Genomic DNA, 27673 nt, shown 5'->3' on the forward strand with positions numbered 1-27673 from the left:
CTTCATGTGGTCTTCTGTGCTGTGAGTTCCTTGAGGGCAGATGAGGTCTCTCCTGACCCCTTTTCTTCTTATAAGATGCCAGACCTATGGATCCTACCCTAAGAGCTCACTTGACATTAATTATTTGCGTACAGGCCTTACCTCTGTATACAGTCACATGGGAGGAGTAAGGCTTTACAGTATGAATTTTTGAGGAAGCAGTTCTGTTCTCAACAGCAATTGCCCTTTTCTTTAAAAATGAAAAAAGAGTTCTTAAGTGTATATTGTTAGATTGTTGTTATTTTTTCTTCATTTTTGAAAGATTCCTCCTGGCCTGATGTTCTCTTTATGAACAGGCTTTTGATAAAATACTCAATTTTCAAAATAAAGATATGCAAATTTTTTGTTTTGGCTTGTGTAAGTTTGTGTTTTTCTAGTAACAAGACTATTGCACCTCAGTTTTCTGATTTTATTGGATAAATGTTCTCATAATACTTTATTATCCTTGTAATGTCTGTAGGATCTTTCATCCTGACAGTAATTTATGATTACTTCCTGTTTTTCTTGATAACCTAGTGAAGAGTTTATCAATTTTGTTGATTATATTTACCAAGGAACTAACTTTTGTCTCTATTAGTTTTCTCTGTTGCTTTTTTGGTTAAATTGATTTCTGCTTTCATCTTTATATCCATTTTCCTATAAACTTTGAGTTTATTTTGTTCAAAAGTCTCTTCAGATTTAGATGAAATCTTAGGATGTTGATTTAGAACTTTGTTTTTCTTTTATCTGTTTAAAGCTGATAGTTTCCCTCTAAGCACTGCTTAACTGCATTTCATAAATTTCAGTGTTAAAAAATTTTTATTCAGTTAGAAATATTTTTAAATTTTCTTAAAATTTTTCTTGTGAGCTTATGTTTGTTTATTTATTTATATTTTTTGAGACATGATCTTACTGTGTAGTCCAGGCTGGGCTTGAACTCACTGAGTAGCCCAGGCTAACCTGGAACTCCCACAGTCCTCCTGTCTCCATCTTGGAGTGTTGGGATTACAGGCATGTGCCACCACACCCAATAGGCTATATAGTTTTAGAAAGGATGTTTGATTTCCAATTATGTAGAGTTTTCCTAGATATCTTATTGTTGATTTCTCAAAACTCCATGAATTTAATCTTTTAAAATTTGTTTATTGAAGAACTTTGTTTAAAATTTATTTATTGAAGATGTACAAACATCAGTTAGGGTGTGTTTGTTTGTAGTGAATTTTGGATGATCTGCATGGTTACTGATTTTTTTGGTCTAGTTGTTTTATCAGTTATTGATAGAAAATTATTAAAATCTTCATTTATTCTAAAGGAAACATCTGCTTCCATATTTCTGATTGTGATACTTATTTATGATTATTACTTCTCTCTGATGAATTAACATATTTATCATTACAAAATATTCTTTGTCTGTATTTTTGGTTTTAGTATACTTTTTCTTTGGCAGTGCTGGGGATTATACCTAGGGCTCCATGCATGTTAAAGCAAGCAGTCTTCCTCTGAGCTATATCCTTAGCCCAGTAGTCCTGTTTTACATATAATATATATAAAGTTTCCATTCATTTATTTCCAGCCTGTATATTTCTTTACAGGTAAAGTGTGTTTCCTGTAGACAGCACATGGTTTGATCTTGCAATCTTGCATTTTAATTTTTCTAACAATCTTTGCCTTTTCTTTTGGAGTGATTAAATTTTTTTTTTTTAAGATGTACTAGGGATTGAACTCAAGGCCTTTGCACTGAGCTACCTCCCCAACCTTTTGTTTGTTTGTTTGTTTGTTTATTTTTAATGTAGACACAGGGTCTTGCTAAGTTGCCAAGTTTCTCAGACTGGGGTCAAACTTGAAGCCTTCCTGCCTCAGCCTCCCAGACAGCTGGGCTTACAGGCGATTTATATTACCATGCCTGCACCATTAACATTTAATATAGTTATCAATATAAATAAATAAATGGTAGCATTTGATATCTCTTTTTTCTGTATTTCATCTTCTCTTTTCTTTACTGCTTCTTTGTTCTCAGTTCTGATTTTGAGTTTGAGACAGGATCTTATTATGTTGTGTAGGCTGGCCCTGAACTCATGAGTCTCCTGCCTCAGCCTCCCAGATGACTGGGATTACAGGTATACACTGCCATACCTGACTTGTTTTTTAATGTTTTAACTCTTTGTGCTATTTTTAGTGTTTTAGGAATTACAGTGTACATTTTTAACTGTTCAGTCTCTGTAGAGTTAGCATTGCTCCATTTCCATTTATATTGAGAAGTTGTACAACTGTACAGGTGCATTTAGTCCCAGCCCATTCCTTCATGTAAGTTGTTTTATGTTTTATATCTATGTGATTATAAATCCCAGTAGACATTATTATAATATTTGCTTCATAAGTCATATATGTATTTTTAAAAATTAAGAACAATTTTTTCCAGACATTTATGTTTCTCATGATTTTTTTGTCTTACTGAAGATTCAAGATTTGATCTAGTATGATTTTTCTTGAGCCTGAAGCATTTCCTGAAGTAGTTCTTATAATGGGGGCCTGCTGGTAATACATCCTTTCATTTTTCTTTTGTAACAAGTATTTTTATTTTGCCTTTGTTTTTGAACATCATTTTAACATTTCTTTCTATAAGATCTTCTATCTATTAGTGTCCATAGTTTCTTTTAGAAATCATTGGTCTTTATTTGTATGTAACATGTTACGTGTCTCCAGTCACTTAAAGATAATTAGGTTTTTGGTGGTTTGAGTACAGTAACAGGCTTAGTTGTGACTATTATTTTTAACTTAGGGTTTTCTGAGCTTCTTGTCTTTGTAAGTTGTGTTTATTATTAGATTTAGAAATTTTAAAAATTAGTTCTTTAGATTTTTTTCTTATTTGCTTGCATTCTTAAGCCTTCTGGGTCATATATGTTAGACCGTTTGTTTTGGTTTCTCAGATCCCTGAGGAGGTGTCCATTTCCTTTTTTCATTTCTTTCTTATTCTGAATGGAAAGTATCTTGATTTATCCTCAAATTCACTAACTTTTTTCATATTTTTGTTCCATCCAGTTAATCTTTAAAAAAATTCTTATTTTTCAGCTATAGAATTTCCATTTACTTATTTTTATGGTTTTTCTCTATGAGCATATTTTCTTTTGTTCATCAATCAGAATGACAATGGCTTTTTAAAAATTGTTATCTGCTGACCATGTCTGGTTCTCCAAAGTGAGAATCTATGGTTTTTTGTTTGAACAGTATCATTTTCTTGCCTTGGTATCAACTACACCATTCCTCTCCCTCCAGGCCACACTGCTCCTCAGTGGAGAGGACCTTGCCTGACAGAGCAAAGATGAGGAGGAATAAAGGCTCACTGCTGTTTTCTTCTAAATCACGAAACCCCAGTGGGCCAATCACCCAACCCCACTGCTGCCCCACCAGGAACTCATTGAAATCCAAGGCAGTTACAACCTCAAACTCACCATTTCTGCAGAAATGGCATGAGCTGTTTAGTTAAGCAGCCATTTCTTCAACAGAACGCACTGCTGCAGAAGGAGCTGTTACCACGACAGCTTAGGGTGTTGTAAGTGTCCCACTGCCACTCTGGGAGATGTTTGCCTTGGTCCAGCAATCTTGGGACGTACCCCAGATGACTCCTCCCTATAACTTTCCACATACCCCCCCCCCCCCACTTGGAAAGTTCTAAAATAGGTGTGGGAAATGCAGAAGACTGCTGCATGCCTAGGCCTGCTCTTTTTTCTTTTTTTAATATAAGGAGCACTCCTTTATACTCCTGGAATCAGTCCAGGAGAGGAGCTCCAGAGTGTGGCAAAGCAGGGAAGAGTGGAAGAGTAGCAAAGATTCCAGAGCAACTGAGACCTGTGGAGATCTGTAGACACTGGCAGAGACCAATGAAAGAGCCCTGGAAAGGCACCTGAAAAAAGCTGCCAAGAGGAGTAGGAGCTCCAGCTCCTAAGGAGCTGCTAGGAGTTTTAACACCAGGAACTTTTAACACTAAGAGCAAAGAGGTGCTGGCACTTAAAAAGCTCAGTTGTAACAGTAAGGACCAAGAGCTAGTGGCAGTCAAAGCCTGGCATTTTGGAGAATAAAAACTATATTTCTCTGTTGGAATTTTTAGCTATTTTGTGTGGCTGCTGATTGTGACCTGTGTTCATGCCATCTGTAGTATGTTCTGCAATTTACCACTTGATATTGTCTTATTACAAGGATCTGCTAGCTTTTGTTCATCTTCTTATGACTTCAGGTAGTTGTTGTTCTGTAAATGTTTAGTCATTATATGTAGGATGATTACCTTGTTAGAAGGTTATTTACCATACTGGTCATGGAACCTCCCCTGCCCCCTGCCCCCTGCCCCCTGCCCCCCATTTAACTTTTGTTTTTGTTTTTGGAGCCAGGTGTCTTGGCACGCACCTGTAATCCCAGAACTCTGGGAGGCTCAGGCAGGAAGATTGCAAATTCAAGCTTAGCCTGGACAATTTAGTGACTTAGTGAGACTCTATCTCAAAATTAAAAATAAAAAAATGGCTAGGATATAGCTCAGTGAGAAGTCCATAGATTCATTTCCCAGTACCACCACAAAAAAAGAAATAAAAAGGAAAAATGATGCATAGTTTCACTGAGAGTTTTGTTCATTGATTAGTAATCACTTATGGTAACTTTTGATGTTCAGATTTACCCAGGGAGCCCTTTCAGGCTTTCTTTTGTGTCTTTTTGATGTTCCTTTATGGTCTTTGAACTCTCTCTCAGGCATAAATTATGTCTTGGGCTTACTTTACACTTCACTCACATCAGATATGGGAACAAGAATTAGATATCACGATCTGGATGCCAAGATCATTTTTCAGGTGTACCTTAGTGGACAGACTAGGATATATACACTTTAAAAACATAAATTCACATATCAATTCAAATTTAACACTACAGTCTATTGTTTTAACTTTTTCCACTTTATATTTCATGTTTTCGTCACTATACTAAAAATTTTACTTCCTAATAATGTATTTACCTATTTGTTTTATCCTACAGTGTACAACAATTTTTTTCTTTTGCAAATCAGTGTTGCTATGACCATAAAACACTGAATTTCAAGATTTCGTCAGCAGTTCTTTTTTTCCCTTAGAATACATCCTATTATTACATTCTGGAGCCAGAGTACTAACCTTGAAAGTAATTTTAAATAATTTTCTTTTACCAACCCAGTATAAATTTAAGTTTTTATTCCCTTTGATTTAATTTTACTTTTGAATATGTAAAATGCTCACTTAGTGCAAAAATCGAAACGTTCAATAAGATATATTTAGATGAGTCTTCCTCCCGCATTTCTTTCCCGCTCATGTTTTATGTAAGAAATTTTACTTAGTTTTTTACTGTTTCTTGTTGGTCATTTTAGAAAAACAAAATCTTTTTTTTGTTAAAAGCTGGAATATTATATATTTATGTTGTTCTGTACTTTACTTTTATTTATGTAATATTTATTTATGATATACTTATTCTGGAAAGTAATCCAGTATCATTGCAAAGAAATCTTTTTCATTTTTTTTACAACTGTATATTATTTCTTGTGTTTATGTAAAAGAGTTATTCAACTAGATCCTGGTGGTGTATTTCTGATCTTTTCTATTCCAAATAATGTCTCAACAAATAACCTTCTGCATGTGTTATATTTTTTAAAGTTTATCCTCATGATGGTCACAGGGCTGAAAGATTTTTGGGTTAGAGTCTAAATTAGTGGGTTAAATTATAACTTTTATTTTCCTCATTGTTAATTCAGGTTTTACCATAAAGTAAGACCTTTGTTTTTTTTTTGGTGGTGCCGGGGATCGAACTCTGGACCTTGCCCTTCAAGGCAGGTGCAGTGCCACTGAACTAAATCCCTGGCAAGACTTCTTTTGTTTTGTTATGTGCTTTATGGACTGAGTTTTACCTCATAGTTATTAAGATCGTGATTTCCATTTTTTTATTGCTTTTACCCATTACACCTCTTTTTGCTTTTATCTTTTGTCACTTTTAGTTGAGTATATATAGCAAACAATTGGTTTTGATTCATGAGCCAATCTGAAAATTTTTTAGTAGAGAAGTTAAGCTCTTTACATTTATTATTGATGTGGATGCTTAATTTTTGTGCTAACATTTATGTTTTCTGTGCATATTCTGTTTACTCTGTCTTTTATTAAGTTGTATGTTTTCACTGCTCTTTTTGAAGTTTTGCTTTGGAATTATTTGGGTATATTTGTATATTAATCTGAAGGATATGAAGATTTACTAATAGTAACATTGTTTCATTAACTATGATAAATGTACTATAAAGTATAAAGAGTAAAGGAGCATAGGTGCATGATACGTTGAAACTTTACTATTTTTGCAATTTTTCTGTTAATTAAAAACTATTCTAAAGCTAAAAAAGAATTTAAAAATATGTAGTGGTGCTGAAAGTGACGTGAACTGGTATTGGAAATAAATTTCATGAGTTTGTTTTTTAACTTAGTGAATATGAGTTGCACTTTTCAGTTTACAGTAAATCAGGGAAGTGTAATCATCATACATTTGATGATGTTGAAGAGTTTTGGGGAAACATCTCTTTTATAATAATCAAAAGAAGTTTTGGAACTGGAATTTTGTTTTGAATTTTTTTTAATAGTACAACATTTACTGGTACATTTTAGGCATACACAATGATAACACTCATCATAGGGAATTTGTACCTGTGCATGGTACATCTCGCCCCTTTTTTTCCATGTCTCTTTCCCCTCCCTGTGTACAAAAGCTTTGTTTCTATTTTTTCTTTCTATTTTCACTTTTTTTTTCTTGTCCCTTCCTTTTTCCCTCCCTCCTCCCTTGTGGAACTGGAATTTTTTACACCAGAGATTAAAGACAAATGTGTAGCAGTGGTTACTCCAGTAGTATCTTGTCTGGTTGTATTACTTTGGATGTTGTTGGCATGTTCAGTGGCAAGTGGTAAAAGTTGGTTGAAATAAAAATACAATTTTAATGGTTCCTAGAAGGTGGTAGTTCAGGATTTCAATCTAAGAATTTTAGAGCTGGGAGAGACCTTTGCCATTTATTCCAATTCTTTCATTATAGAAGAATAACTAGAAATCTAGGAACATGATATTGCATTTCTAAGATCATGTTCTAAATTAATATTTGGAGATGTGACTAGAAACTAAGCCTCTTCATTTCTGTTTCAGAATTCTTTTCTCAATGCAAGAATGTGTTTTTAAAAGGTACCATAACCTAGATCTTGCACTCCTGATATCATACTTAAATTAGTGCAGCTGTGGTAGTTATTGCACATTTATATTGGCATTTTAAAAAGGAAGTGTCAACCTCACAGAGATACTGATACTATTAGGTTATAAAACCACAGCCTATTGAATCTACCTCTGTAGCTTATCTGGTAATGTATGAGCTAGCTTGAAAATTGTAGGGAAATAAAAGTGCCAATTGTTATGAATTACGGACTAGAATCTGGAAATGGGGCTGGTACTGGAAACTATAACTTCAGATGATGCTTGGGGCATGGTGAGGGGTGCTGAGATAATGTGGGGCAAAGAGTAGGTAAAAGTGTGTCTACCATGACTACATAACCTCTAGAATCTGTACAATGAGGGACAGAGAAAAGCAAGCTCTGGAGCCAGTGTCAAACTCATGCTTATTAAAAGAGTCATTTCTTCTATTCCATTCCCTAGATTGTGCCACTACATGCCAGCTAAGATTTAGGAAAATCATAGATAATAATGAAATTCATTTGACATTTGTAAAACATTTTTATTTCACATAATACTCTCACAGATACTGTGCTATTTGACCTTGTAAGTATCTTTGTGAGATAGGTAGAAAGGATACTGGTTAACCTGAAAATATTAAATACAGTACATGTTAAGGCAGTGTGTTACAAACTACTGAGGTATAAAAAGATGAATAATATGGGCTCTGCCCTCATGGTTTGCACAGTTGTGGAGATAGGGTGAGAAAGCAGCCAATTACAATGTATGGCAAGTTGAAAAAAGATTTAGAAAGCTACATGATGTCCCCTGGGAATTTTGAAGGACTGGTGGTATTATTATAACGGATGGGAATTTTGGTATTTTTGCCTTCTGATTTCAGATTAACTTAAAAGATAATGACTGTAGGGCCGGGGATTTAGCTCAGTGTTTCCGCTGCCTGCCTCGCAAGGGTAAGGTCCGGAGTTCAATCCCTGGTACCAAAAAAAAAAAAAAAAAGATAATGACTATAAAAGGATCTTGACAATAATAGATGGTTGATATACTTTTTTTTCTAGCTTTTCAGAAATCTTTTTTTATTTTAAGGACTAGTATATTGAGATCTATAGGTATGCAGAAGTCCCTTTTGAGGATTTAGCTGATTATTGATTCTGAAAGCTAATTTATTTGAACAAATCTATGAATTCAAGATAACAGAAGTCACTTCTGTTTTAGTGATTTTTGGTATATAGGTCTTGACAAGAAGGAGGAAGAAAAATGGGAGTTGATTTTCTAATGTCAAATAAAATTTATAAATTAAGGCAGATTTATGTAGGCCAATATGAATAAATATTTAAGTGGGCTCTATGAATTGGCAACAAAGTAGACAAAATTTATTAGGATAAAATTGACTTAGCATTGGTTTGTGTCCAATATGTCAGCATTTGAAAGGAGGAAAAGCATTAAGTTAGTTCCTCACTTCTTTTATTTTAATGGCATGATAATTACAGAGAACAGTTACCGATAAATAAGAATTTGACACTCTTATGATGAATTCTTGTGTTGGGACAGACTTTTTTCATTTATTCCTAAAATCCATTTTAATCTCTAATTTTATTAACACAAAATATTTTTTTCATTTGTTACTTGCCTTACCTGTTTCTCTTTGCCAATATAGAAAGAGTGCAACTTGCCTCATTATACCGGTTACTAGAGTATTAATGCTGCTGGGAAGGGAGAAGGAAAGGGAAAGATGCACCAATCCCTGGCCCTTTTTTTTTTTTTCTTTTTGAGACAGGGTCTCACTATGCAGCCCAGGCTGGCCTAGAACTCAAGGGATCCTTCTGCTTCAGCCTCCTGAACACTGGGATTACAGGTGTGTGCCACCATGCCAGGCCGTTTTCTTTCTTAATTTTGTTCTTAGCTAGACGACACTGAGATACGACTTTATTGCTTTTTAAAAACCTAAGCCAGAAATGCCATATCCCATACTATTATTAGGTTGGCCAATTTCTAGTAGTGTAATTTTTCATTGTAAGCAGCCTTCTGTGGTCTGTCTACACCCTTGCCCTACCCCATGTCAGTCTGGTGGTCTCATCTACATAATAATACTTCACTGTTTGAAGTCTAGACTTTGTATTACCTGGAATAGCTTTAGGATCTTTAATGTAAGGACACTCTAGTGCCTGGCTGGAATTTAGCTTTTATTTAAATATGTTTGCTATCTTTACACACTTACAGGTAAATAGTCTTTTATTATAAATACATTACTACTTTTATTAAAAGTGACTAATTTACCCCAGAGTTTCTTTTTGTCATCTGTTAAATGTGTAATTTTCCACCAAATTTAGAGTTTTCTTTATTTTGCACATGATTTTGTGTGGTTTGCTTTTTTAGAATATGATCCATTATTTCTTTGAAGATGAGAATCAGCAGGCCACTTGCTGTTTTTCTTTTTCTCACCCAGGGCATACTCAATTTAGCTCACAGTCTTCTTTCTTCCTAACATTGTGGATAAAAAATGACTGACTCCTCAACACTACAGACTAAAAATAAAACCTGTGATTCTTAACGTTCTTTCTTTACACTTTATATGAAAGCCTTCTAAAGGAGTTTTCTTTCCTTAGACTTTACCTATCATAGAGAGAATATAAGATGTTTATTAGATTCTATTATGTTTTTTTCTGAAGACATCTACTGCTTGTTTTGCCTCTATTTCTTTAGTGTATTTACTTTATTAGTCTATCGGCACATTTTGTAATATTGGGCCCAAATTCCAGTGCCACTATGATAAATACAGCATTTCCTCTCAAATGAGTAAGTTCCTCCATATATTTGATGGAAGCAGCTATGTGGTCATACAGAGGATCTTTGATCTCAGGTAAATTTTTTTTTTCAGAGAAATCTTTCAGTTTACACCTTTTCTAAAATGACTTTTTCCTTATATTGGCTTTTTATTATTGGTCATTGCAGAGTATTGTTGATTCTTTGGACCTGCCTGTTTTACATTCATGATTAATCTTTTTTTCTACCGTGTGTTACATGCTTTTAATTTCTAATATGGTGATATTTTCTCTTTTCATCTGAATTCTATTTTATTTCACTTGGACTCAGTATCTGTGGTTCTTTGCATCAGGATAATTTACTAATATATGAGTGGTACTAATTGAATATGTATAATTTTTAGAAAATATCAGCATTTAGTGCTGTTAAAAAGTTAATTTAGCTCTTAGGCCTCCTTTTATAAAAAATAAAATAATGTTTCCAGTCAAGATAACCTTAACAGGGATTAGTACCCTTCTACTGAAAACAACTAAAAACCTGTATGAAATAATGAAACAACAGTTCTCAAGTATTCATTTACTATTAAGCAGCAAAAACCATTGATTCCTGAGAGACAGGAAACAAATAAGGCAAGCTTATAGTTGCTGTAGCTATTGCCTGGAGAGAATTTTTGGGCACGAATCTGCTCAGCAGAAGAGTTTAGAAACCCCCCTTAACTAAAGAGATGGAACTGAGATACTGGGAATGAAGACAGCTCAAGAACACAGGATGGAGTACCAGAAAGCAGAGAGCCACAGAGAGAGAACTTCACAGGTCTGCAGAAGTCCCTTTCAAGTATTTAGCTGAGTACTGATCAGTACACGTCTGTGAGGAAATAACTTGAGGCTGGGGAAGAACCATTTGAAAGGAATTGAGGGAATGATACAAACTGAGAGCTCACACAGGGCCTGAATCTACCAGGTGGAGTAGAAAAATTTGTAATTCACCAAACATCAAGTAAAGCATCTCCAACATTTTAGCAACATTTTAATTTCAATTTAGGTCCCCTCCCCCATATCTTAGTGTATTTTATCTTTCCTCTGGCTTCTAGAACATATGAGATACATGTATAATACTTTTTGATGTCCTAGCCTTCTAACTTTATCAACTGTTATTTTTGGTCCATTTTGGTTCTCCAGCCTTAAAAAAAAATTGCTTGGTAACCAGTTGGTGTTTACCAGGCATGTAAAAGAAGACACTGTAAATTTTATTTCGCTGGGTGCAAGATAGTTATGTATTCTTTTTTAAAAAAATTCTTTTATTGGTACATTTTAGGTATACAGTATGTTTACATTTATCATTGGGTGCTTGTAACTGTACATGATGTATCTTGGTTCTTATTTTTTCCCCATTACCTGTGCGCCCTTCACCCCCTCCACCCTTCCCTATTTACATAGACTTCATTTCCATTTTTTTTCTTTTCTCATAATTTTTCCTTTCCCTCCTTTCCTTTCCCCTTCCCCTCTACCCCTACACCTTTGGACCTTTTCCTATTTCAAAGTATCAGGTATTCATTTTAATCATTTTAATCCTTATTTACACTTTCAGTTTCTCACACTAGAGAAACTATTCAGTATTTACACGTGTGTCCTATTTATTTCACTTAAGAGTATGGCCTCAATATGCATCCATTTAGCTATAAATGTCTCTAGTTTCTCATTCTTTATGGCTGAGTAGTACTCCATTTCATAAAAAAACCACATCTTCTATATCCAGTTTCCAGTTGATGGGCACTTGGGCTGTTTCCAAGCTTTAGCTATTACAAACTGTGCCGCTATGAACATGGGTGCACATATATCACTGTGGTATGATTCTTTTAATTCTTTGGGGAAGATACCCAGCAGGGGAATAGCTGGGTCAAATGGGACCTCTAGCCCTAGTTCTTTGAGGTATCTCCATACTGATTTCCACAGTGGTTGCCCCAGTCCACACTCTCACCAACAATGGAGAAGGGTTCCTTTCTCCCCACACCCCCGCCAGCATTTGTTATTTGTTGATTTCTTGATAGCAGCCACTCTTTGTGGGGTGAGGTGGAATCTCAGTGCTGTTTTCATCTGCATCTCTCGAATGACCAGTGATGTTGAACATTTTTTCATGTATTTATTTACTGCTTTTACTTCTTTGTCTGAGAAATGTCTGTTCATTTCAGATGCCCATTTTTGAATTGGGTCTTTGAATTTGGGGGGGTCTGATTTTTTAAAGTTCTTTATAGATTCTAGATAGTAGACCTTTGTCTGAGGAACAACTGGTAAAAATTTTTTCTCACATTGTAGGTTTTTAGCTCTGTTGGTGGTTTCTCTTGCAGTGCAGAAGCTTTTTAATAAGATGAGATTCCAGTTGTTGATTCTTTGTGCTAGTTCCCGTGCTACTGAGGTTTTGTTTATAAAGTCTTTTCCTATGCCAGTGTGTTTGAGAGTTCTACCTAACTTATCTTCCAGAAAGTTTAGTGTTTCTGTTTTAATATTCAGATCTTTAATCCACTTTGATCTTAGTTTAGTGCATGGTGATAGGTATGGGTCTAGTTTTAATCTTTGGCAGGCTGAAATCCAGTTTTCCCAGCACCATTTATTAAATAGGCTATCTTTCCTCCAATGAGGGTGGTTGGCTCCTTTGTCAAAGATGAGGTGGTAGTTTTGTATTCTTACAAATATTCTTGAGAGTTTTTCTGGATGTATTTAAGTTATTTGGAAAACAGTTTTTTTGTCTTTTAGGCATTGCTTTTAATCATTGTTAAGTGGGATTATTTAATATAAGATTGGCCCCACTTCTGAATATTTTGAGGCAAAACACTTCTGAATTCTTTGGTAGATTCCCCTTAAATTAGAGGCAGTTTCATTTTGCCTGGTTGTTACAGGTGTTGAGTAAGGGTTACAAGACTTGTTAAATTCTGTTGGGTTCAGTATAGAACAGTCTTTATTTTAGGACTAATTTAGCCCTACTAAGTTCTCTTTATTTATTGCCTGTTGTGTAAAGGAAGTCTCTCACCAAAGCTGGATGGAATTCTCAAGTCTCAGCTGATTGTTACTCCTAAATTGTTCATTTTTAAGCTCCCAACAGTTGTATTTTGCTTGGTGTCATGGAATTTCACCCTAAGTGTAGATGTGTAGATGTCTGGAGCTTTTTCCTGCATAGCTATTTCCCTTCTGATACATTACTCCAGTAATTCCTACCAGCTCCACTGTAATGAACTCCTGCCTTGTCTCTTCAAGTTAACAAAACCTCTGTATTTTGCTTTGAATCTTTCTCCTTGCTGTGGTATCAATATACCGCCTGGCAGAGAGCCATAGGGCTCATGAGACTTAGCTGGTTTGTTTCCTTCTTTTGAGGAACATTAGACCTGTATTAATTTTTGTTCGGTGTATGCAAACTGTTACGATATATTTTATCTAGTTTTGTAGCTGTTTACTATATGAAGGTAAATTTGGTACTGGTTATGCCACAATACTGGATTATTGTGGCAGGCTGACAGAAACTTTCAGGTGAAATTATAATGAATTACAGTGAATTTTGGCTGATTTTAGATTTCATGGCTACTTAGAAATTACATGTTTATGGGCTTTGGGAGTTATTTGCCCTCTTTGAATAGGTTGTTCCGATGAGATAATGTAAATAATAAAATAATAAAACACCATACAAAAGCACTTATGATTTTGTGTTTAAGGTAATTTATTCTTTTTTTTTTTTTTTTGGTACTGGGGACTGAACCTAGGGCCTTCACACTGAGCTACTCTCTAGTTCTTTATTTTTAGACAGGGTCTCGCAAAGTAGCTAAGTTACCCAGGCTGGGCTTGAACCCAGGGCTACACATGCTAGCAAACACTCTACTACCGAGCTATATCCCCAGTCCAGAAAAGACTTTTGACTCTTAGAATTTAAAAATGTAAGTAGTGAGATTACCTTTGTGGTGGTTCTATGTTAGTTCTAATTGCCTAAAATTGTTTTCAGTAGGCTTTGGTGTTAATGGAAAAGAACTGCTCACAACTAGTAATGTCAACCTGAAAATAATCTCATGTAACACATTAGTAAATGACAGGCATTTCCATAGAAAGTATTGTATTTATATGATTCTTGAGTTTTGTACCCAAGTGACCTGCACAACCCCCCCCCCCCCCCTGCAGTGAACATTTGATGTGTGACTCTTTATTAAGACGATTTTCTTGTTGGTTCATCATATTGAATACTTACCGTGTCAAACATGATACTAGATAATGGAGACAAAGGAACAAAAGTAAGAGATAGGGTGAATCCCTAATCAGAATACTTATATTTTTTAGAAAAGTATTCTAGCAAAGATTAATGGAGTACAGAATAATTACATTAGTTTTCAGACAGGGAATTACAGAGAAGGCTGGCTTTCAAGAAAGTTGATAGATGTGCTTTGATTGACAAAGAGGGTAAGGGAGAAAAATTCCCTGTTCCATAAAAGAAAGAAGGGTGTATTTCAGAGTGACAGCTGAGAATCATAAACTTGTTCTGTGGGAGCAAGCAGATTAAATTGTCTTGTGGAAGTTTGTGTAGAAGATAGTATCTTTGGTAGGTTGTAGAGCTAATTGGGACGTGGGAGATGTAGATGTCAAGTTGTAGTCTAAAGAAAAGAGACATTATTGATTGGCCTATATGTTAAACAGTGGAGAAAATGAAATAATTGTGTGTTCACAAAGCAAATTCTATGGATACAGACTTACTTTGAGAGAACTATGAAGCAAATTACAACACTGAGTTGGGGTGTAATTTGCGAAACGAAAATTCAATTCCTTGTTGACATTTCAAAAGCACTGCTTGTAGAATGAGTGAATGTACAAGTGAATTTACATTTATGACTGGCTATATAAAGGAAAATAAAAGGTTTTTAAAAAGTATATTAATGCTAATTGAAATTTGATTAGGGTTGATACTCCTATTTTTTGGGTTTTAGGTTGCTGCTGCTTTTGCTAAGAGAACATCCATGACTCTGATGGTGTTTTCATTCAACATAAAGTGCTTTATTTCCTTTATTGATTGACTGAACAAATTCAGGTTAGTACATTTTGTGGATAATACTTTCCTGTTTATATTTTGAGAAGTGAATAATTTTGTTTAAAGCTACATCTATAGGTACCTGTGAAGTAAAAGACCAAATCAGTCTAAATTCTTTTGAATTGTATATTAGTTTAGGAATTTGTTTTGTTTACCTACTGTGTACAATCGGTATTGCATAAAATGAAAAGTATTTTACTTCCTTTCTAATAATTTTGTACTTCAAAGTATCAAACTAGTTGTAGTTGAATGTGGTACATTGAATTTTGGTGTCATGTGGCTTATTTGGTCTGGGAAATAAACAAATTATCCTAAAAATTTCTGACATTTTTAGTAGCTTTTAAAGGTATTCTTGTCCAGATTTCAATCATACATTAACATTTTTATTTATTTTTAGTGTTATTAGTGTTGATAAATACGCATCACCACATTTAAAACAGTTCTATAACCATCCAAATTTCATGTTGCTCAAGGGCCAGGGATTTAGCTCAGTGACTCTGCTGCCTGGCCTGCCTTTCGAGCACAAGGTCCCAAGTTCGATCCCCAGTACCAAAAAAAAAAAACCCCCACCAATAAAACAGATTTCATGTTGTCTCTTTATAGTTAACTTCTTCTCCTACCCTAATCCCTGGCAATCACTCATTGATCTATTTTTTGTTCCTGTTATCATTAACATAACATTTAAAGTCTCTCTTTTTATTTTTTTAGTCCTGGGGATTGAACTCAGGACCTTGTGCTTGTGAGAGAGAGAGAGAGTGTATTTTGTTGTGACTCAGGCTGGACACTAAACTGTTGTCTTGTTTCTGAAGCTTTATAGATGAATTCTGTTAGTTTCATACCATCTCTATGGATTCAGTAGTTTGTTAGAGTATGTTCTCAAATGGGGAAAATTATTCTATTTTAGCCAGAGTCAGAGCAATAAGAGTTGCTTCTGAGACAGAATATAGATTGAGGATTCCTAATTGGAAAATCCAGAATCCAAAATGCTCCAAAATCTGAACCTTACATGATATCACTAGTGGAAAATTCTATGCCTGACTTCATGTGGCAGGTCATAATCAGAATATAGGCACACAACAAGTATTGTATAAAATTACTTTCAGGCTGTGTGCATAAGGTATATATCAAACATAAATAAGTTTTGTGTTTAGATGTGGGTCCCATATCCAAGATATTTCATTATGTATATGCATGTAGTCCAAAATCTAAATTCTGGAACATTTCTGGTTTCAAGCATTTTCGATAAAGGATACTTACTGTTTCTTCAGTGGACAGGCATAATCTAGAATCAAGATATTGTTATGCTCCCAAGCTATAATTTCTTCTGGATTTGAACTATTTCTTTGGTGAATATTATGTTAACCACTTAAGTTATTTGGCATAACTTTTGAATACAACTTCAGAGGCATCATGACTGAAAGTCAGTAGTAGGAAAGATATGAACAGCTAGCATGTAGAAGTAATAGGTTTTTATTTGCCAAAGAGCATAGAGTAAGTATTTAGGGTGAATATGTATTCCAAAATTGTATTAATATTTCATGTACTTAGGTATATATTTTTGAATTCTAAAATAGATTATTGCACTCTTGAACTTCATTTTAGGTTTTGGTATTTTCTAAAGGAACTATTTTGCAGCAAGTATTTTTTTTGTGCTGGGGATCAAACTCGGGTCCTTGTGCTTGTGCAGCAGCAAAACCACTGAACTAAATCTCTGGCACAAGTATTACTACTTAGCCTCACTTTCATTGGGCTACTTGAAGTTTATTAAAGCACCTTGTGTATGTGGATTCTCCAAGACTGGTAGGGCACGAAAGTAAGAAGTGAGTTTTCTGAAAGGAGAAATGGACCCTTAGTGTTCCATTTTATGTGAAATGGACCCTTAATGCCTTTTTTTGTAAATAGGAAATTGTAGATCCTGAGGTGAGGTGTTATGCTTTTAATCATATAGCTGCTTGGAAACATGTAGTATAATGCTTATTTTACTTATCACCCTACTTTTTCATCCTGACATCACCTGCTTGACTTTGAGGGTTGAGATCAAGTTAAACTGTTCAATTTAATACAGTTTACAAAATTCAAGTTTACTTTAAGTTTACTTAAAGTTAATTTATTTTAACTTACTAATTTAATTGATTTAGTTTGTTATTTTAAGTTGTTTTTAAGTTAAAACAGGTCACAATTTAAATGGTTCAAGATATCTTATTTTTCAAAAATATGCTGATATTGAATATACAGATAGAAAAATAGAAAAAATTACCTTATATTTTATAACTGCTTCAAAACATTTGGAGGTAAATTTGAATTTTATAGAATTTAAGACCCCCTTCTTCACACATACTTTAGATAAAAAAGACCTTAGAATTTGTTAGCTTTTTGTCATTGTGGCAAGATACCAGAGATAAACAAAGTAGAAAAGGTTTATTTTGGCTCATAGTTTCAGATGTTGCAGTCCGTAATCAGCTATCTCTATTGATTTTAGGCCTGTGGAAACATCATGGTGGAAGGGCATGTTGGAGGAAAGCTGCTTACTTTATGGCAGTCAGGAAGCAGACAAAAAAGCAAAGAGCTGCAAACAAGATACAGTCCCCAAGGCATAACCTCAGTGATTTTCATTAAACTGGGCCCCACCTCCTGGCAGCCCATGCAGCTGTGAACTCATCAATGGGTTAATCCTATTGATGAGGTTAGTGCCTTCATGATCCTAATCATCTTTCTAGACCCCACCTCTGAACAGTGTGACATTGGAGATCAACCTTCAATACATGAATCTTTGAGAGATACTTCATATTCAAATCATAGCAGAATTTTAGTTTAAAATCTATCCTAAAATGATGGGTTATATTTTATTTTATAGGACTTCATTTACAAAAGGTATTAACAGGTATAATTAGTTCAGAACTCATAATTTGTTTTATTTCTTGGCCTAGAAAATTAGTGATAAAATTTATTCAAGATACTATTCCATAAGTATAAAAATAAGATTCAAATGTATAATTATTTACTTTGCAGTATTTGATGAATAAGCACATTATAAGAACTTGCAATTTGTATAGATTAAAGTGGTTTGATTTATACAGATTTTTGAGAGAAGAAAGTATACCACTTTGCTGTGCTTTTTCCTCCTGAAACATCATCTACTCACCTATTACAACAGCTTCATCCTGATTGTCTAAAAATCTTTTAGCCTTTTATGACAAAGATAAATGATAGATATTGGGAGACATTTCTCTTGAGTCTTACGGGTTTCCTGTGTTTCTGCATATCTGTTTAGCAGAAGCATTGACAGCTTTTGTTAGTGGCTGTTTTTTTTTTTCAAGAAAATCTGACAGAGCATCTCTGTCAGGACAGAGGATGGATTTCTTTGCTGTCCAGTATAATTAAGATAATTCCTCTGGGAAAAAGGTTGAGCATATTTGCTTACAGTTCCATTAAATAATTGGAGTTTCATAAGCTCAGGTTTCTTGTCCTGTAATGAAATCCATTGTGTGTACAGCTATCATTTTATTCTCATTCCATTGACCCTTAGGAATTAGAGCTTGGGGAGCCAGTGCATGATATTTTTGGTTACTCTTATTGTTGTGAATATAGTAAACTATTCTTTAGTTTGGACCTAGGAGCATCATGTCACCTGCCACAATTATTTGGTGTTAGCTTAGCAAACATCACCAATACATCCTGTTGATATTTTAAAAAAGCTGTTTGTTGCTTATTGTGGTAAGGGAGAGGGAGAGTAACACCTCCTTGACAGACCTTCAGTAATGCTGTAAAGGAGCAAAGTCAAAATTTAACTGGGAGAAAACAAGGATTTTTATTTCTCTACATACAATAAAAAGTCAAAACTATATTCCAGAGTGTGCTGGGAATTACTCACTACTTGAAGTTAAGGATTTTCCTGTATGTAGCACTTTAGTTAGACAAAGTGTAACAACTTTTTACAGTGAACATTAGGCAATTGGAAGCCTATCCTTAGATGTCGTAAACAATAATGATTGACTGACTTACTTTAGAAGATATACTTGAATATGGTTTGCAGTAATCCTGTAGCAGTACCTGAAATGAAGGGGACAAAATGTAGAGACTACATAGGTAATTATAATCTTTTTTTTTGGTACCGGGGATCGAACTCGGGTCCTTGAGCTTGCGTAGCAGGCGGCGAAACCTCTGAGCTAAATCCCCGGCCTGGTAATTATAATCTTAATAGTAAAAGGCGTGGGTCATATTTTCTATTCACATTTCCATTGTTCGATGAAAAGGAGAATGTTTTTACTGTTTTTTTTTTTTTTTTTTTGGGTACTGGGGATCGAACTTGGGTCCTTGTGCTTGCGCAGCAGGCGAAACCACTGAGCTAAATCCCTGGCCCTTACTGTGTATTCTTAATGTTCAAGTTACCTGTCCTCAGAAAGAAAAACTTGACCTTTTGTGATGGGCCATTTTGATGATTCCTAGGAAAGCTGGTTTTGTTGTTGTTTTTTTGTTTTTAAAATGGGGAGATAGGGGAAGCTGATCAGGTTTGAATGAAGCTCAAGTTTCTTTGCAGTTTTTCTTCCTTGTTTTAGATTTTCAGTTGGTGTACTGATTTTATCTATAAAATAAAGTTACTTCAACTTGTAAAAAGTGTTTCGTAGTTTCAGAAAATTGAGTCCTGGAAAAGATTAAAAAGTAGTGTATGGGTGTGTATGCTTTCTTACAGTCTGTAGTCTTCACATTCTACGTTGTGTGAGAGAAGAAAAATCATACTGAACACATTTTTTTTTTTTTGAGCATTGTCTTACTTTTCTCTTGTTGCTGAGACAAAACACTTGGCACTAAAGTTAAAGAGGGAAAGGTTTATTTAGCTCACAGTTTGTAGAGGTTTTAGTTCATAATCAGCTGGCTCCAAGGCAAGGTGACCTGACAGACAGGCATCACAGAGGAGAAATAGTTCATGGAGGGCAGAAGGTAGCAAAGTAAGCAAGGAATGACCACAGCTCTTTCTATCCCTTATATCTTATCAGGAGTACTTAGGGCAGGTAGCACTCAAACCCTTAATCCTAGTGCCCTTGATCCAGCATTGCACCATGAATCAGTTCAAACATAGTGCTCTACATCCAGCCACCCCTGAAAAAGCCCCATTTGTGACTGCATGAGGCTTTGTGGGGACATCTAGACACAAGCCATAACAAGCATCTATACTGAATTAATGTATTACTGTGCAAGTTGTCTGGTTGAAAATTTTTTTTAAAAGTTGATTTTATTTCTTGGAGCAGTTTTAAGTTTACAGAACAATTGGAATAGAAGACACACAGTTTCCATATGCATACTTCCATGTATCCTACAACACTGTTATAATTGCTTCTTACCTCTGGAGTTTGTTAGTTATTTCCTTGTGGGATTTTCTGTATAGATGATCATATCATCTGTAAGATGTTTTGATAAAGCTATGGACAGTTTTTTTCTTCTCAATGTATACCTTTTTTTTTTTTTGGTACCAGGGATTGAACTCAGTGTATACCTTTTATTATCTTTTTCTTCGTCTTATTGCATTGACTGGGATGTTTAGTATGACGTTGAATAGAAATGGGAATAAGAATAAGGGAATCCTTGTTTTATTCCTGATCTTAAGTATGATGTTTGCTATAGTTGTTTTGTAGATATTCTCTATCAAGTTAAAGAAGTTTTCCTGTATTCCTAGTTTCCTACTTTTTTTTTTGTACTGGGGAATTGAACTCGGGTCCTTGTATTTACGCAGCAGTTGTCAAAACCACTGAGCTAAATCCCTGGCTCTAGAAAGGAAGGCGTAGAAGCTTTTTTGTTTTTGGTACTAGGGATCAAACCCGGGACCTTGTGCTTGTGAGGCAGGTGGTGGAACCACTGAGCTAAATCCCTGGCCCTAGTTTCCTACTTTTTAATCATGAATGGTCATTGAATTTTATCAGATAAATTTTTTATAAATCTATTGATGTGACCATACAATTTTTCCTGTTTCCTGGATTACATTAATTGATTTCCACATGTTGAACCTGTTTATATACTTGGAATAAATCTAACTTGTTTGTGGTATATAATTTGATTTGCTAATATTTTTGAGGACCTTTGCGTCTATGTTCATGAGACAAAATGGTGTGTTGGACTCTTTATTCTTTTTTCTTTGCTTACTTTGAATGTAATTTTTTCTACTTTTCTAAGGTAGAAGCTTAGATTATTTCTTCTTTCTTTAAATATTTACTTATTTTGCATTACTGTGGATTGAACTAAGGAAGCACTAAACTATGTCCCCCACACTTTTTAAATTTTGAGACAGGATCTTTCTACCTTGTCAGGGTTGGCCTTGTGTGCTGTGTTTGAGATCCTTTGACCTAATCTTCCTGAGTAGCTGGATTATAGTTTTTGTTTTTCAGTGCAAGCATTCAGTGCTATACATTTTTCACTAAGTATTGTCTTGCTGTATCCCACAAATTTTGGTTTTATTTTCATTTTAATTCAGTTGAAAATATTTAATCTCCAAATATTTTTGGATTTTTTTCCAGCTATCTTTCTGCCCTTTGTTTACAGATTTCTAGTTTAATTCCATTGTAGTCTAAAAGCTTACTTTGTATGATGTCTGCTTTCTTTTTGGTGGTGCTGGGGATTGAACCTGAATGTCTTACTTTCTTGTTGCTGAGACACAATACCTGACACCTGCAAATTAGAGGAGAGATTTATTTCAGTTCACAGTTTGTAGGGGTTACAGTCCATAGTTAGCTGGCTCCAAGGCAAGATGGCATGGCAGAGGGACATGGCAGAGAATAGCTCAGGGCATGGCAGATGGGAAGCTGAGTGAGATCAAGAGAGGAGGGAGGGAGATAAAACCTTCCAAGCCATATCCCCAGTGACTCACCTCCTCCAACCAGGCTTTACCTCTCAACATCATATTTAGCTATAAACCCATGAGTGGACTAATTCACTGATGAGTATCACACCCCCATGATCCAGTCACCATTGAAAGACCCACCTATGAGCATATGAGGCTTTGGGGAACAACTAGATATAAAACATAATACCAGGGCTTATGAGGATGCTAGGCACACACTATACCACTGAGATACAACCTCTGCCCTGAAGCCTAATCTTTTTAAATTTGTTAAGGTGTATTTTATGACTCAGAATATGGTCTTTCTTGGTGAAAGCTCCTTATGAACTTGAAAAGAATATTTACTCTGCTGTGTTGGAGATTAAAACATTCTATAAAGTTAGTTAGATCCAGTTGATTAATGGTGTTAACAGGTCTATAATATCATTAATTTTTTGCTTTTATAAATTTTTACTTCATGAACTTGACACTATTGTTAGGTGCATAGATGTAAGGATAGTTACATTGTTTTGAACAATTAACCCTCTGTTATTATATGATGCTGTTTTTTATTGCTGATAAATTTTCTTGCTTTGAAGTCTGGTCTGTCTGAAATTAATATACCTATTCCAGCTTTCTTGTGATTAGTTTTACCATGGCATATCTTTATCCACACCTTTCTTTTTCATTTGTATAAATCTTTATGTAGGACCAGATACTTTTGGACAACGTATAATTGGGTCTAGTCTTTTGATCTAACAGTCTGTTTTTTAATTGGTATATTTAGACCACTGATGTTTTAAATAATTACTGATTTAGTTGGTTTAATATTACCAAATTTGTGACTGTTATCTATTCATTGCTCTTTTTTGTCTACCACTCAGTTTCTTTCATTTTAAATGGGCATTTTATGTGATTTCATTTTCTCTTCTGTTTTATTGTATCATGTATACTTATTAGAAGTTGTTTGGGGGAACTGAGGATGTTGCTCTGTGGTGAAAGACTTACCTACCATTCATGAGGCCCCGAGTTTGATCTCTAGCACCACCAAAAAGTATTTTTTTAGTGGATTCTCATTGTTTGCAATTATATATTTATAACTAAGCCAAATTCGCTTTTTAATAACACTATACTGCTTCATGAGTAGTAAGTATAAGTACTGTATAATAGAGTAGTTTCTATTCCCCTCAAGATTACTGTCACTTGTTTCATTTTTCCATAATCTACAATCACCAAATGTGTTGTAGGCTGAGCATTCCTAATCTGAAAAATCAGAAATCCAAAATGGTCGTTTTGAAGCTCTTTGAGTACCCAGATGATGCCACGAGTGGATAGTTTCACACCTGACCTATGTGATTTTTTTCACAGTGGAAACACTGGTCACTAAAAGCACTATATAAAATTACCTTTAGGCTATGTGTAATAAGGTATATATGAAATAAATGAGTTTAGTGTTTCGACTTGGGTTCCCTCCTCAATCAGTGTATCTTATTATGTGTAAATACTGTATTCCAAAATCTGAAAAAAATCCAGTGTATAGTCTCAGCAATTTTGGATAAGGGATAATTAACCTGTGTTATTATTTGGAACAAATTCTTACCTGATAAATCAATTAAGAATAAGAAAAATAAGAGATTTAATTTTACCTTTATTCCTTCTATATATCCCACATTTATTTGTATAATTAGGTTTTTTAAACCTACGTAATTTACCTTGTCTTTGTTTTTTGTTTTTTTTGGTACTGGGCATCAAACTCGGGTCCTTATGCTGGTGAGGCAGGTGGTGGAACCACTGAGCTAAATCCCCAGCCCTGTAATTTACCTTGCCTTTGAATAACTTCTTTTAACATTTCTTGCAAGGAAAGTCAACTAATTTTTATTTCCCTCAATTTTTGCTTGTCTGAGAAAGTGTTTATTTCTTCTTCATTTTTAGAGGATAATTTTGCTGGGTACCCAGTTCTAGTTTGGTGTTTTTCTCTTTGAACACTTTTAAATATTTCACTTCTTTTTTTTGATTGCATGATTTCAGAAGAGGAAATGTGATGTAATTATCATTTTCTGTGAGTAAGGTGTTGTTTTGGTTTTTTCTCTTGCTTCTTTCAAGATTTTTCTCTTTGATTTTTGGGAATTTTAATATATATCAACATGTGAGTATTTTAGTGTTTATCCTGCTTGTTATTCTCTGAGCTTCCTAGTTCCTTGTCTGTTACTGAAGACGTTCTTTACTATTAATAATGTTGTTGATTTGTAGCATTTCCTTTTCATTTTTGCAGTTTCCATTTTTCTGCTGATATTATACATCTACTTTTCCTTTTTGTTCACCTTTTCCCACCAGGGCTCTTAGCATATTTGCCATAGCTATTTTAAATTTCTAGTAATAATTCTAAAATCTCTGCCATATCTGAGTCTGGTTTTTGTTTTCCCCCTTAAATTCTTTTATTGGTACATTTTAGGTATATAATACGTTTACATTTATCATTGGGCACTTATACCTGTACATGATGTATCTTGGTTCTTATTTTTTTCCCCATTACCTGTGCACCCTTCACCCCCTCCACCTTTGCCTATTTACATAGATTTCATTTTATTTAATTAATTAATTTATTTATTCATTAAGTTTGTTGGTACATTTTAGGTATACAATACAGTTATATTCATCATTGGGATCTTGTACCTTTACATGATGTATCTTGGTTCTTATTTTTTCCTGATTCCAATGCCCTCCCTTCAACCCCTCCATCCCTCCTTATTTACAAAGACTGTTTCCATATTTTCCTTTTCTCATATTTTTTTCTTTCCCTTATTTCCTTTCCCCTACCCCTCTCACTTTCCCTACCCCTTTAGACCTTTTCTTCCTGTTTCACATTATGAATTATACATTTTGATTCTTATTTACACTTTTAGTTTCTCACACCAGAGAAATTATTCGGTATTTACACATTTATCCTATTTATTTCACTTAAGAGTGTGGCCTCAATGTGCATTAATCTTAGTTTTTTGAGGTATCTCCATATTGATTTCCACAGTGGTTGAACCAGTCTGCACTCCCACCAACAATAGAGAAGGGTTCCTTTCTCCCCACAACCCTGCCAGCATTTGTTGTTGGTTAATTTCTTGATAGCAGCCATTCTTTCTGGGTTGAGATGGAATCTCAGTGTTGTTTTCATCTGCATCTCTCGAATGACCAATGATGTTGAACACTTTTTCATGTTTATTTGCTGCTTTTACTTCTTTGTCTGAGAAATGTCTCTTCATTTCAGATGCCCATTTTTGAATTGGGTCTTTGAATTTGGGGAGTCTGATTTTTTAAAGTTCTTTATATATTCTAGATATAGTAGTCCTTTGTCTGAGGAACAGCTGATAAAATTTTTTTCCCACATTGTAGGTTGTGTCTTAGCTCTGTTGGTAATTTCTCTTGCAGTGCAGAAGCTTTTTAATAAGATGAGATCCCAGTTGTTGATTCTTTGTGCTAGTTCCCGTGCTACTGAGGTTTTGTTTATAAAGTCTTTTTCTATGCCAGTGTGTTCGAGAGTTCTACTTAACTTATCTTCCAGCAAGTTTAGTGTTTTTGTTTTAATATTTAGATCTCTAATCCACTTGGATATTAGTTTAGTGCATGTTGAAAGATAGGGGTTTAGTTTTAAAATTTGGCAGGTTGAAATCCAGTTTTCCCAGCACCATTTATTAAAGAGGTTATTTTTCTTCCAGTGAGGGTGTTTGGCTCCTTTGTCAAAGATGAGGTGGGTGAGTGTGTCTGGAGTTGTTTCAGCATCTTCTAATCTGTTCCACTGGTACTTGGGTCTGTTTCTTTGCCAGTACCATGCTGTTTTTATCACAGTAGCTTTGTAGTATAGTTTCAAGTTGGGCATTGTGATACCCCCTGCCATGTTTGTGTTGCCCAGAATTGCTTTTGCTATTCTAGGTCTCTTGTTCCAAATGAATTTTTCTATTGTTTTCTCAAGGTCCATGATGTATGCTGCTGGGATTTCAATTGGGATTGCATTGAATCTATGTAGCAGTTTTGGAAGTATGGCCATTTTCACTGTGTTGATCCTTCCTACCCAGGAGCAGGGGATGTCTTTCCATTTTCTGATATCATCTTCAATCTCTCTTTTCAGAGTGCTATAGATTTCAGCGAAGAGGTCTTTGATTTCTTTTGTTCGGTGGATTTCTAGGTATTACAGTTTTTTGGATGCTATTGTGAAAGGAATTGTTTGCCCTATTTCTCTTTCAGTGATTCTGTTGTTTGTGTAGAGGAAAGTATTGCTTTTTGTGTGTTGACCTTATATCCAGCTACACTACTGAATCTGTCAATTAAGTCTAGAAATCTTTTGGCAGTTTTTTGGGTCCTCTACGTAGAGTGTCATATCATGAGCAAATAAAAAGTTTAACTTCTTCCCTTCCTATCTTTATTCCTTTTATTTCTTTCTCTTATCTAATTGCTGTCGCTAATGTTTCCACTATATTGAACAGGAGTGGTGATAGTGGATATCCTTGTCTTATTTCTGATTTTAGCATGAAGATTTTCAGTTTTGGGCCATTTAGTATGATGTTGACTATTGGTTTTTAATAGATAGCCTTATCGGGTTGAGATAAAGACCATCTATTCCAATTTTCTGTAGGGTTTTTATCATGAGTGGGTGTTGGATTTTGTCAAATACTTTTTCTGTATCTATTGAGATGATCGTATGGTTTTTGACCTTGGCTCTGTTAATATAGTGTATTACATTTATTGATTTATGAATGTTGAACCATTTGTTCATCCCTGGGATAAATCTGACTTGGTCAGGGTGTATGATCTTCTTGACTCTGTATTCTGTTTGCCAGTATCTTGTTGAGGATTTTTGCATGTATGTTCATTAGGGAGATTGGCCTGTAGTTCTCTTTTTTGGTTGGATGTTTCTCAGCTTTTGGAATCAAAGAAATACTTGTTTCCAGAAATGAATTTGGAACTATTGCTTCTCTTTCAATTTCATTGAAGAGTTTAAAGCGTAGTGGCAGTAGTTCTTCTCTAAATGTCTTGTAGAATTCAGCAGAGATGCCATCAGGACCTAGGCTTTTCTTTGTTGGTAAATGTGTTAAGTTACTTTTCTCTTGTTGCTGAGACAAAAAGTCTAGACACCCAAAGTTGAAAGGAAAGGGGTTTATTTGGCTTACAGTTTGTAGAGGTTTCAGTCCATAATCAGCCAACTCCAATGCAGGGACAACAGACAGGCATGGCAAAGCACAAACAGCATGGCACACGCAAGGCAACAAAGGTAACAAGAGAGTTAATAGTGTCTCCCTGCCCCTTTTATCTTATTCAGACTACTTAGGGTGGTAGCATTCACATCCTTAATCCTAATGCCCTTGAGCCTAGCATTGCATCAAGAATCAATTCCAACTTTACACACTCTAGATCAAGCCTATGACCACATGAGGCTTTGGGGGGACATCTAGACCCAAACCGTAATAGTAAATTTTTAATTACATTTTCAGTTTCACTGATTGTAATTGGGGTGTTTAGAATTTTTATATCTTCTTCGTTTAGCTTTGGTAATTCATATGTATTTAGAAATCTGTCCATTCTGTGTTTTCCATTTTGTTAGAGTACAGGTTCTCAAAGTAGGTATTGATGATCCTCTGGATTTCTGCTGAATCTGTTGTGACTTCACCTTTTTTGTTCCTAATTGCATGGATTTGAGACTTTTCTTTCCTTTTTTTGATAAGGTTGGCTAAGAGTTTATTAATTTTATTTATTCTTTTGAAAAACCAACTCTTTGATTTGTTGAGTTTTTGGATCATTCTCTTAGTCTCCATTGGATTGATTCCTGCTCTGA

The 27673-nt window shown here is 34.8% G+C and overlaps 1 protein-coding gene across 8 annotated transcripts in view; it reads left to right on the forward strand.

Annotated features, from left to right (window-relative positions):
* The window catches only part of Fut8 (fucosyltransferase 8), a 368007-nt gene that overhangs the window by 85127 nt on the left and 255207 nt on the right, over positions 1–27673 (forward strand). For 5 of the 8 annotated variants that reach the window (XM_087195286.1, XM_087195288.1, XM_004837380.4 and 2 more), the window contains exon 2: positions 14947–15047. The exons of 2 other annotated variants lie outside the window; for them this stretch is intronic. The gene's annotated coding sequence lies outside the window, so the exon portion shown is untranslated. Of the gene's footprint in view, positions 1–14946; positions 15048–17526; positions 17731–27673 lie in introns of all 8 variants that reach the window. One more of the 8 variants, XM_087195287.1, reaches the window with a different exon arrangement.

Source organism: Heterocephalus glaber, unplaced genomic scaffold, assembly GCF_053883595.1.
Source record: "Heterocephalus glaber isolate CG9 unplaced genomic scaffold, H.glaber_assembly_v1.0 deba00001608, whole genome shotgun sequence".
Lineage (NCBI taxonomy): Eukaryota > Metazoa > Chordata > Mammalia > Rodentia > Bathyergidae > Heterocephalus > Heterocephalus glaber.